The sequence below is a fragment of the Sapajus apella genome, unplaced genomic scaffold (genome assembly GCF_009761245.1).
Source record: "Sapajus apella isolate SASKATOON/1434 unplaced genomic scaffold, GSC_monkey_1.0 scaffold36, whole genome shotgun sequence".
In the NCBI taxonomy this organism is placed as follows: Eukaryota; Metazoa; Chordata; class Mammalia; order Primates; family Cebidae; genus Sapajus; species Sapajus apella.
The window spans coordinates 18481941-18494500 of record NW_022436976.1 but is presented as its reverse complement, the minus strand read 5'-3'; the positions used below and the strand labels follow the sequence as shown (position 1 = coordinate 18494500).

General features: G+C 43.5%; 1 non-coding gene across 1 annotated transcript; it reads left to right on the top strand.

Annotated features, from left to right (window-relative positions):
• The first annotated feature begins 12049 nt into the window (after positions 1–12049).
• On the top strand, positions 12050–12156 carry LOC116564177. The gene has a single exon (XR_004274768.1). It is a non-coding gene; the product is annotated as a U6 spliceosomal RNA (small nuclear RNA).
• Positions 12157–12560: the final 404 nt, after the last annotated feature.

Below are 12560 nucleotides of genomic sequence, written 5' to 3'. Positions count from 1 at the left end.
TGGACTCAACCTCCTGAGTAGTTGGGACCATAGGTGTATGCCATCATGCCCAGCTAATTTATTATTATGATTATTTGTAGAGACAGGATCTCACTATGTTGCCCAGGCTGGTCTTGAACTCCTGGGCTCAAGAGGCCCTCCCACCTCGGCCTCCCAAAGTGCTGGGATTACAGGTGTGAGCCACAGCATCTGGCCAGCACTTCAGCTTTTAGCAAAGGGAAAAGAAAGAAAAGGTTTCAACCAAGCTTCACCATCCCCACAATACATATCATGTGTGTGACGGTGGGGTGGTAGTGTTGAAGGCGAAGGGGCGGGTGTGGGCTGACAGCATGAATCTGCAGCATCAGTTGAGGAAGCCAATATTTTAAACTACTCTTGGATTGAGTTTTTTTCCATTTTTGTTAGCCAGATCATTTCTTTCATTTTTATTTATTTTTTAAAGTGAAAGTAAGTTTATTAAGAAAGCAAAGGAATAAAAAGAATGGCTACTCCATAGGCATAGCAGCCCAGATCATTTCTTCTAAAGGTGCTATTAGGAACAATTATTCTCTCTTGGAGACTTTCTTTTTATACAGTTAAGTAATCACATGTGTGTTTGAAGTAGGTCAACAAAGAGGAGTTGTCTGGTTTTGCTTTCTAAGCAACTCTGCCTGTATTGTCATCTACATAACTTTTTAATTAGAAGTCTCTTCCAAGTTCACAAGTAAGAGCTGCACCCCTGCTGCCTGAAAGCGCTGAATTATTTACACTAACAAACATCTCATGAAGGCATGTCACAAACATGGGTAGACAAAAAGATAACTCACGTTTATAGGATTTAAACCTGGTGTGTCCAATCTTTTGGCTTCCTTGGGCCACATTGGAAGAAGAAGAATTGTCACAGGCCACACAAAAAATACACCAATGACAGCTGATGAGCCAAAGAAAAAATTGCAAAAAACATCTAATAATGTTTTAAGAACATTTACAAATTTGTGTTGGGCTGCATTCAAAGCTGTCCTGGGCCGCATTGATTTAAAGCTTTGATGCTAGTGTTTCTACAAAGACAAGTGGGACTGAAATAGCCAATATTATTTCAAAAGTCATGATATTACTCAGGGCTTAGTGGGGCTCAGGTAACTTATCTGAATTAAAAATGGAAACAGAATGATGGTGTGGGTGAGCCAGGCAGACCTGTGAATGTGACCTTCTTTGAGAAAAGGATCTTTGTAGATGTAATTAATTTGAGGCTTTCCCCAAGTTCAGCTGCATCACTTACTCATTGTGTGTCTTGGGCAAGTTTCTTTTCTGAGCCTCAGTTTCTTTGTCTACAAATTAGAGCAAATAATAAAACTCTATGATCTTCAAATCCAAGAGCTTTGGAAACTGACATTCTATTCTTAACCAATATGGTGATGAATCCAATCGACCTCAATTATTTTGTTCATAAAACCCTTTCATGTGGTTTTTTATAGTCTGTTTATTTTATTTAATGTTAATCTACATGTTTTGCTACACAATTATTAAAGTATTAGTTTAATAATTGGAGTGCAGCCCCAGACCCTGCTAGGGGTAGCACATAATACATTATACTTGTAACATTTTTTTTTCTCAAAAATCTAGAATATTTTGAGTTCCAAAACATACTTGGCTCCAAAGATTTCAGATAGCAAACTGTGGACCCATACCTCCCTCATAGGATTATGGCAACAGCATGAAACAATGCAAGTAGAATTCCTGGAGCACCCTATGTTAATACTATTTCCCTTCCCCTTTTTCCTGAAGAATCTTTTCTGAGACACCAACTTCTTCCTTCAAGCAGCAGCCAGAGACCTTTGCTCAATGACTGGTAAGGGTTATCTATAGTTTTGGCATTTGTATCATTTTGCCCGACTTGCCCACTAGTCTGTAAACTCCTTCAGGGTAGGGGTTGTGTGCCAGTGATTAGTGGCACACAATCTGCCAGAAGTTTAACAAATATTTAAAAAATAAATGCAGCAATGATTTATTAGGTTTCTGGTGGGATCCATAGTTTCTTGATCACATGTTGGGTTAGGGATGCACCATGGAAGGGGTTTTTCTACAGCTGTACAAGAAAAGTTTTGGAGTCTTGGGGAAGCCAGCAGGAGAGGGCTGCCATGGGAGGCAAAGATAGGGACTCCCTGCGTCCAGGTTTGACTGGCACTGCCCTGCTTTACAGCTGTTGTCACAGGACAATCAATGACTCATGTATTAGTCCGTTCTCATGCTGCTAATAAAGACATGACCAAGACCAGGTAATTTATAAATAAAAGACGTATTTTTGTTTTTGTTTTTGTTTTTGTTTTGAGACAGAGTCTTACTTACACCCAAGCTGGAGTGCAGTGGTGCAATCTTGACTCACTGCAACCTCCACCTTAGGTTCAAGTGATTCTCATATCTCAGCCTCCCGAGTAGCTGGAATTACAGGTGTACACCACCATGCGTGGCTAATTTTTGTAATTTTAGTAGAGACAGGGTTTCACCATGTTGACCAGGCTGGTCTCGAACTCCTGGCCTCAAGTGATCCACCCACCTTGGTCTCCCAAAGTGTTGGGATTACAGGCGTGAGCCACTGTGCCTGGCCAGAAAGAGGATTAATTGACTCACAGTTCAGCATGGCTGGGGAAGCCTCAGGAAACTTACAATCATGGCAGAAGGGGAAGCAAACAGGTCCTTCTTTGCATGGCAGCAGCAAGGAGAAGTGCTGAGCAAAAGGGGGAAAAGCCCCTTATAAAACCAACAGATCTCATGAGAACTCACTCACTATCATGAGAACAGCAGCATTATGGGAACTACAATTAAAGATGAGATTTGGGTGGGGACACAGCCAAACCATATCAACTCTCATTTTCTCTCTTGCATTCTCAAATGTGTCTTCATTTGGATAAATCCTGTGGACACTCTGCACAAGGAGCACTGGGGGGAAGTCTCAGGGTGCAAGGAGTTTTTTTGTGTGCAGGGTAGAAGGGGAGGAGGTTCACTAAAAGGAGAGAAGAGGGTGCCTTAAAAAGGTAGGCTTGAGGGGTAGAGGAGACAGAAGTGAGGCTAGCAACAACTTAGATCCCCTTAACAATGATTAAGAGCATAGCCTTTGGAGTCAGTAGACATGAGAACATATGCCAGCTGTATAACTTACTGGCTGTATAACATACTATAATGGGTTAAATGGTGGCCCCTGAAAAGATACACCCATGTCTTAACTCTAGGAACTGGTGAATGTGACTCTTGGAAAAAGAACGTTTATAGATGTAATGAACTGAAGGCTCTTGAGAGGAGATCACCCTGGATTATCCTGGCGGGTACTAAATCCAGTGACAAATATCCTTATAAGAGAAATGCAGTGGAGAGACCTGGAGAGGAGGAGAAGGCTGCATGAAGATGGAACAGAGACTGGAGTTACGGAACAGAGCCAAGTCAAGGAATGCCTGGAGCCACCAGAAGCCGGAAGAGGCAAGGAAGGACCCCACCCTAGAGTGTTTGGAGGCGTGTGGCCCTGCCAACGCCTTAATTTCAAACTCTGGCCTCTGTAACTATGAAATAAATTCTTGTTTTAAGCCACCAAGTTTGTGGCAACTTCTTACAGGAACCCTGGGAAACTAACAGAGTGTGACTTACCTAAACACTGTGAGCCTCAGTTACCTTATCTGAAAGTGGGGCTAAAACTTGGACCTACCTTTTAGGGCTGCCTTAAGGAGTAATAGAAATTATACATGGGAATTGCATGGCACCAAGTTGGTCCTTAGTAGTTGGAAACTTGTTACAATGGCTGATGAAGAGTAGTAATGAATTACTGAATTCATCCAGCAGATGGCAGAAGACGGATTTGCAAACAAGAGGACGTCATAAGATTTGCTGCCCAGCAACGCAGCTCCAGGCCTCAAGTAGCCTTATCAGCCCACAAACTGCTGAGGATTAACCCTCGCCAAGTCCAGTGAGCTCTCAGCTCTGTAGAAACTGAAGTAATTCTGTTTTCCTTATTCATTTCTGTGAATATAAAGAGTGTGGTGCAACAGAAAATACCTGGGCTCTAGGCTCAGCTGTATCAGCTCACCAGGATTCAGTTTGCTCATTGGTAAAGTAGTAACAAGATGAAATACCAAGTGCACCATAATTAAAGGACTGTTGTGATTCCAAAATAACATCATGTGTAAAAGTGCTATGAAAACAAGATGCCATAAAACACAGAAGGGGCTAAGGAGAGATTAATTCATGGAGAACTTACTCGTTTTTTTGAGATAGTCTCATTCTGTTGCTAAGGCTGGATGCCGTGGCGTGATCTCAGCTCACTGCACTGTCTGCCTACTGGGTTCAAATGATTCTTGTACCTCAGGCTCCTGAGTAGCTGGGAGTGCAGGCGCGCACCACCAAGCCTGGCTAACTTTTTTCGTATTTTTAGTAGAGATGGGATTTCACCATGTTGGCCAGGCTGTTCTCAAACTCCTGACCTCAAGTGATCCACCCACGTTGGTCTCCCAAACTGCTGGGATTACTTACAGGCATGAGCCATCGTGCCTGGCCTAATTAATGGGATAACTTCTGCAAGAATCCAGGGTCACAGTCAATTTGTTTACTCATTTATTCACTCAGCAAACATTTATTTGTGCCAGGCATCATGCTAGGCCCAGGGAATATTGCTTACACTGGAGAAGTTCACATTCTAGTTTGTGTGGACAGATGTGATAAAGATGTTCATGGGGCGGAATTTTCTCTTAGCTACTAGGGTAACATTCCAACTCCGTGTTTTGGTTTAAGGAACACATTTGATATTATGTAAAATATTATATATTTTTTCTTTTTTCTTTTCCCTATTTACAATAAGGCTTACTTTCAAAATTAAGAAACACATATTTCCTTCTTAATTTCTTTGTAAAATTCTTAAACACACACTGCTATTTATGATTAAGTGAAAAAAGAAAATTGCAGGATGGGCCAGGCATGGTGGCTCATGCCTGTAATCCTAGCACTTTGAGAGGCCAAGATGGGTGGATCACTTGAGATCAGGAGTTCGAAACCAGCCTGGTCAACATGGTGAAACCCCATCTCTACTAAAAATACAAAAGAAATTAGCTGGGTGTGGTGGCATATGTCTGTAATCCCAGCTACTTGGGAGGCTGAGGCAGGAGAATTGCTTGAACCCAGGAGGTGGAGGTTGGTGTGAGCCGAGATCACGCCACTGCACTCCAGCGTGGCGAAAAAAAAAAAAAAGAAAATAAAAGAAAAGAAAATTGTAGGACAGAATGCAGAGAAAGAATTATTTGTCTATATAGAAGCTGGAGGAACGCACTTTCATACTGTTAACAGTGGCTACCTCTGGGGAAAGGGTGAAGTGATATTTGAAAAAATGGGGCTTTTACCTTTTCTTTTCTATACTCCTATATCACTTGCATTTTTTAAAACAACCACGCACTTCTTTTCCCATTAGAAAAAAAAAATAATATTTTTATGACCCTGTCCCAGAAAACTCTTCTGTACTCATATGGCTGACTCAGACACGGTGGCGTACACTGATGAGGGAGCTGGTTGTCTGCCTTTTTGAAAGAAAATTAAAAGGAAGAGGAAAGTCCATATTTATCCTCCTTTGTACTCTTGTAGAGGTCATCTACGCGGAAGTGGTCCAAGCTGCTTTAAAGCCCTTCTCTTCTTCAAAGTGGTTTACAAACATTGGCTCAGAACCCTTCAGGGCCTCATAGTGAGGCGGGCTCATGTAAGAGGCTGGTGAGTCATAAGGAAGTGCCAGCTGTGGATGCCATGCCAGCAGCGCTAATAACACCCCTACCGTGTGTCTCTGGCTGTACTGTGCGCAAAGGGCTGTCTCCTGCCTTATCTAGTATAACCCTTCTATGACCCTTGGGAGGTCAGATCGGCACGGCCATTCCTATATTACATAACAGATGGGGGAATCTATAATACAGGTTCTGGAAAGTGAAATGACAGGCCCAAGATGGGGAAGCCAGTCAGTCAGCAGCAGGGTTTCACGTCACTTACATGTCAATTACAGCACAGCACAAAAGAGATGATCACTAATGTCAAACCTCATATGACATACCTTTGGCACTGGGGAGGCAGGAGAGGGAGAAGAGCAAGCAGTCTTTCTGCCTAATCTTCCTTTTTTCCCCTCTCTTCTCCCTTCTTTCTTTCTATCTTCCCTCCTTCGTTTCCTCTCTGTTTCTACTCCATTGGGAAAAGAAGAGGTGAGGAAGAGGACCCCATTAAAGAAGTAAACAGAGTATCACAATTCAGCAGCCAAATTTTATGCAAATTTGAATTACACTGCAGATTTGAAGCAATGTGTCAGAAATATATTAATCAAGTCTCATTTATGTACAATTATTGAAGAAACGAGCTTTTCACACTGTAAATTAGTCAAGAGTTGCTTGAGTTTAATGCAGGAAGGCTGAGTGACTTGCAGGCGGTGTTCACACTTTTGCCACACGGGGACACCACCACCATGGGTAGCTGGACAGGCCGGCCGCTCCGTCAGGGTGGAACATGTGAGCGCTGCGTAATACGAAGTTTCACTCACCCTCATCACTCCTTTTGAAATGACCATTTACACAGTTTTCTCCCCCACCAAACTAAATGCCTCAAAGGCAAGCTTAGACTTATGACTTATTCCTTTAAACCCCATCTCCTAGACCAGGCATATAGTAACTTATCATTAAGATTTTTTTCTCTTAAAAGCATTTTTTTTTTTTTTTTGAGACCAAGCCTCAACTGTGTCACCCAGGCTGGAGTGCAGTGGTGCTATCTTGGCTCACTGCAACTTCTGCCCTCTGGGCTTAAGTGATTCTTGTGCCTCAGCCTCCCCAGTAGCTGGGATTACAGGCATGTGCCGCCACACTTGGCTAAGTTTTGTATTTTTAGAAGAGACAGGGTCTTGCCATGTTACCCAAGCTTGTTTTAAACTTCTGGGCTTAAGCGGTCCTCCTGCCTCAGCTTCCCAAAGTGCTGGGATGACAGGCGAGTCACTGCGTCCCACCTTATAAAGTATTCTTAACACAGAAAATTTCAAATATACCCCAAAGCACACAGTATAATATAATGAACTCCCTCGTATCTATTATCCAGCTTCAACAACTACCAACTCATGGTCAGTCATCTTTCCTCTATACCTCCTATTTCTTAGAATTAAATACATAAATGTGAATACTTTGGTGTATTTGTAAGACATTATAAAAAAGAAAAGGAAAGAAATGTGACTGCTAGGCCTCTCTCACTGTCTTTAAGATGCCTGGGTGGGTGGCGGTGGGCAGAGTAGAGAGAAGGAGCATTATTCTAGAGGTTGGAGCCTTTTGTAGAACAATTTCCTGTAATGGGAAAAATTGAGAAGGGTAAGAGGAAGGAATAATGATTATTATGTGCCGGGTGTTGTGCATTGGTCTTGAATTTCACCTTTCTGGGAGATACAGGTATGACATACCCATTTTAAAGATAAGGCTCAGAGATGCTGAGTGCTGTATCTTCAGCAAAGCTGGGATTGGAACCCAGCTGTGTGTGGCTTCAAGGTCTGTGTTCTCCATCCTCTTATAAGGCGACCCTGCAATGCGTATCAAACCAAATCCATCCGTGGTCTGAGGCTCTCCCTCCTGCCCATGTACCTAAATCCAGCTTCATTCACAGGGCCCTGGGGGACAAGCCCTGAGGGTTACTCCAACCTTTTGGAGAAGGAAGGGTTTCCAGGCCCAGAGTGTAAAAGGGGAATTCAGTTTCTTATTAAAAGGAGTTCATTTCCTCCTGTTGTGTGTCTTAAGAAAATGACTGCCTAGAGTCCCAAAGAATTTGCAAGTAAATTTGTAGGAGAATGCGTGGTGGCTCTTGCCTGTAATCTCAACACTTTGGGAGGCTGAGGCAGGAGGACTGCTTTTGTCAAGGAGTTTGAGACCAGCCTGAAAAACACAGCAAGACCTGTCTTTACACACACATTAGCTGGGCATGGTGACACACACCTGTAGTCCCAGCTACTTGGGAGCCTGAGGTGGAAAAATTGCTTGAGCCCAGGAGTTTGAGGCTGCAGTGAGACATGATCATGCCACTGCACTCATCCTGGGTGAAACAGTGAGACTGTGCCCCAAAATAAATAAATAAATAAATAAATACATTGTAAAGAGTTAAACAATAAAACACACATACACTGGTTAGGATAAGCCATTTGTGGGAAAAATCTAAGAGATTGTGTGTTTAAGTGTGTTCTTGAATAGATTAGACTGGATTTGATTGCAACTCAAACGGAGTAAACCAAGCCCCAATTACTTTTAGGGGAAGGTGACCCAGTTCTAAGAGAAGGAAGCTGACTAGCCATGGCCGCTTGGAAAATGACAAGTCTTGGGGCAAATGTTTGTAAGGTCTGTCCATTCAGTGTCTAGCCAGGAAGAGAGCTTGGCAAGCAGACTTGAGCAAAGAGGTTTGCTGGGCAAAGCAACCCCTCTAGTGGGTAAGAGCTCCTTGAGCTGAGAGATATGTCTTCTGTCCAACCTTTGCTCCAATTCCTTGCTCACTCTTCTGGATAATTTGGCTTCTTGGGTATTCATTTTTCAGCAGGGAAAGAACAAGGTGCTCTGGCTCGTATGAACTTCCACTACTCTCGGAAGTTGATTTTCTCATTATAAATGAATAAATTGGCTTTCTGGTTATACCTTGGCTTCTCCAGTAATTTGCCTCCAGGGAGGGAATGGACTGATCTCCCTACTAGAGTGTGCTGTCTGCTTGCCAGCTTAACTTCTCTCTGTAAGTGAATAAATGGGCCTCCTGTAGTTTATATGCCAACCTCTCAGGGGTGCCTGGTTAATGCCTGGTTTCCTGGGGAAGAAGGACCAGGTGAGAAGTACCAATAAACAGGTCTCCTGGCCTGCAAAAGAGCAGACCCCATAGGTGGAGAATTCAACAAGGCAATGAATGTGGTCTCCTGGGGTCTCTTGGGAAAAAGCTGGTGTCTGAACCACAGTGACACGTGGCCTTAACACGAGGAACTGAAACTTCATGCCCCAAAGGAAGCAAGTTTGGATCCTTTTACCCTCAAGCAGGTTATTCCAGCTCAGTGAGGAGAATCCTACTTTATTCCCATTGGCATGAAACAAAGAGGTTCTCGGAAGCAAAACTTTGCCTTGTCGTTCCTTCCCTTAAAATCCTTTGACAACCTTTTATTACTTAGAGTATAAAGTCCAAACTCCTTGGCAAGACTTGCCTTTATGACAGGAAAAATAAAAAATTATTGCTACATGATTTCATCCAATCAAATCCCCTTGTAACTGCAAGGTGTTTTATTATTTGAAGTACTAAATAATACTGTCAGTCAAAGTATGAGATCCCATTGATCATAAAACACATCCAATTTCAGATAGACTAAAATGTGGAAAATATTTGAGTCTGAAAGTTGCTAAAATATGGTATTTAAAATGAAAGCTGAGAGTTGTAATTTTTCACTTTTTGGGGAGAGATACAATTCATTTTAAAGAGAAATAATTCTGGCCGGGTGTGGTGGCTCACATCTGTAATCCCCGCACTTTGGGAGACCAAGGTGGGCGGATAACTTGAGGTCAGGAGTTTGAGGCCAGCCTGACTAACATGGCAAAACCCCGTCTCTACTGAAAATACAAAAATTAGCCTGGCATGGTGGTGTGAACCTGTAATCCCAGCTACTCAGGAGGCTGAGGCAGGAGAATCACTTGAACCTGGGAGGTGGAGGTTGCAGTGAGCCGAGATCGCACCACAGCACTCCAGTCTAGGTGACCGAGCAAGACTCCATCACAAAAAAAAAAAAAAAAAAAAAAAAAAAAGAATTCTGTTATTTAGGAAAACACTGTCATGAATTTTATATTTTTGAGACGTGCGGCCTATATGCTTAGGCTTAGATAAGTGAGAACAAGTGAGAGAGACAGAGAAACAGAGAGAGAGGGGAATTACTCTATACCGTAAGGAGCTAGTCTTTCCTTGCTGCCAGAACAGTGGGGATGGGGAGACATGAGGAAGGCCTAGATTCACAGCAGTATTCTCTAGAATCACCTGGGGGTGTTCAAATGCATGCCCATCTGGCCCCACTTTCACAAATTCAGACTAAAATGATTTGAGATGAGTACTGGGAATTGGTCTTTTTAAAAGCTTCTAGGAGATTGGAATTGGTAAGACAGAGGAAGTGGCAGTCACAGGTGCCTCAGGAGATCAAGTTGGCTGGTAAGAACCTTCCCGTAGCGGAGGTGGCCCGTGCAAGCTGCGGCTGCCAAGGAAGTGGTTTCCTGTCTGTGCTGTAGCTGCCTTTGGCTCTCTCACGCCTGCAGTGTGAGCTGGCCATCCCAGCACTTGGATGTGAGTGGTGTTTTGGGGAAACGAGGAAAGTGAGCTGCTGCCCAGAAAGGAAGATACAGAGGACGGACTTCAGGGACCAACTGCAGCAGCGGAGCTGAGAGCAGTGAGCCACAGAGGCCCAGGGCCACAGCACCCAGTGCTGGGAGAGCACCACCTCGCCCTACCCCCAGAACCACACCAAATCCTCAGGGACACTGGGCTTCCCACTGTTGGTGGCATGGCTGTTTCAGCTTTTCCATTTGAATATTGAATCAGAGGATCATGCCTGAGGGCTTGAGAAACTGGGGACATTCAGAACCAACACTAGTTTTGTCACGTGTTTGATGATCTGGTTCCTGCCCACCTATCCCACCCCCTTCACACCTATGGCCTCACTCTCATCTCTATGCTGGGCTGCTTGAAATACCTATTCACCCTTAAAGACTCAGCCCAAGGTTTACCTGCTCTGAGAAACCTTTTCTTCCCTTCCCCTGTCCTTCACCTCCACTGGAGTGGATGACTTCCTCCTGCTGCTCCGACGGATCACCTGCAGGCCTCTCAGCATGCCTCCGTTCTGGGTTGAATTGTGTCCCCCCAAAAGATAAGCTGGCATCGTAACCCTTGGTGCCTTATGTGACCTTATCTGGAGATAAGGTCCTTATAAATGTTATTGAGTTAACATGAGGACATGAGGAGGAGCTCTAATCTCTAGGACTGGTGGGATCCCTAGGTCCTTATACAAAGAGAAAAATTTGGACACAGAGACAGATATGCACAGATAGTAGGCCATGTGAAGATTAGAGTTCATGTTGCCACAAGCCAAGGAATTACCACTGGGGAGAGGCCTGGAGCATATCCCTCCCCAGCTCTGCCAAAGGGGAGGAATACACCAGGAGAATAATTAACAGGGGAACCTGGCTAATTCCAGATAGCTTCTCAAGGAAAGTGACATTTGAGGTGAGCAGAGAGGAAGAGCCCTGCTGACACCTTGCTTTTGAAATTCTAGCCTGCAGAACTGTGAGATGGTAAAATTCTGTGGTTTTAAGCCACTCGGTTTGTGGTACTCCGTTATGGCAGGCCTCGCGAATTTGTACGGACTCTGACATGTCAGCGACTTCATGTTTTTAGGTCTGTTACCCCCACTAAACTATAAGCCCCTCAAAAGCAGAGACTGCCTTACTCACCTTTGCACTTCATCTAGCAACATCTAAATGTTTGTTAAATGAATCAGCGATTACAGTTCATCCTGTTTCCTGAATCTACCCTCAGAAATGGCACATGGTGGTAGAAAATGCCAGGTGCTTAGTTGGCTGCTGTTACCAGCTCTGCTGCCATCTGTCCATGACTGTCATCAATAACCACAGCAATGACAATAACCCTAGTTTCAGCTAGAATTCGGTGGGCATCAAACTGTGTGAGAGGCTGGGCGTGGTGGCTCACGCCTGTAATCCCAGCACTTTGGGAGGCCGAGGCAGGTGAATCACAAGTTCAAAAGTTCAAGACCAGCTTGACCAATATGTTGAAACCCCGTCTCTACTAAAAATACAAAAATTAGCTGGGCGTGGTGGGGCACGCCTGTAGTCTCAGTTAATTGGGAGTCTGAGGCTGGAGAATTGCTTGAACCTGGAAGGTGAAGGTTGCAGTGAGCCAAGAACGCACCACTGCACTCCAACCTGAGCGACAAAGGCAAAACCCCGTCTCAAAAAAACAAAAAAAACAAAAAACTATAAGAATACATTTATTCAGTCAGTCACTAAAAAACCATTGAGTGGTGCTTGCTTTGGCAGCATACATACTAAAATTGGAATGATACAGAGAAGATTAGCATGGCCCCCGTGCAAGGATGACATGTAAATCTGTGAAGTGTTTTATATTTTTTAAGACTCATGCACAAATGTCACAAGCAGCTTTATCTGAAATCACAAAAACCTGCAAACAACTCAAACATCTAACAACAGGTTAGTGAACAAACCAGTTGTGGTATATTGGCATATCTGTGCAGTGGAATAATTCTTAGCAATGAAACATAATGAAATTGTCCATACAGGCATCAACGTAGATGAACCTCAAAATAATTATGAATGAAATTAGCTAAAAAACAAGTACATATTATATGATTCTGTTTACATAAAAATCTAGAAAATGCAAGCTAATATATAATGACAGGAACAAATCAATCATTGCCTAAAAATGGGGAGAAGCAGAGGGACAGGAGAAAGGGGTCACCAAGGGGCATAAGGAAACTCATGGGGGTGGTGGATACATTCAATATCTTGATTCTG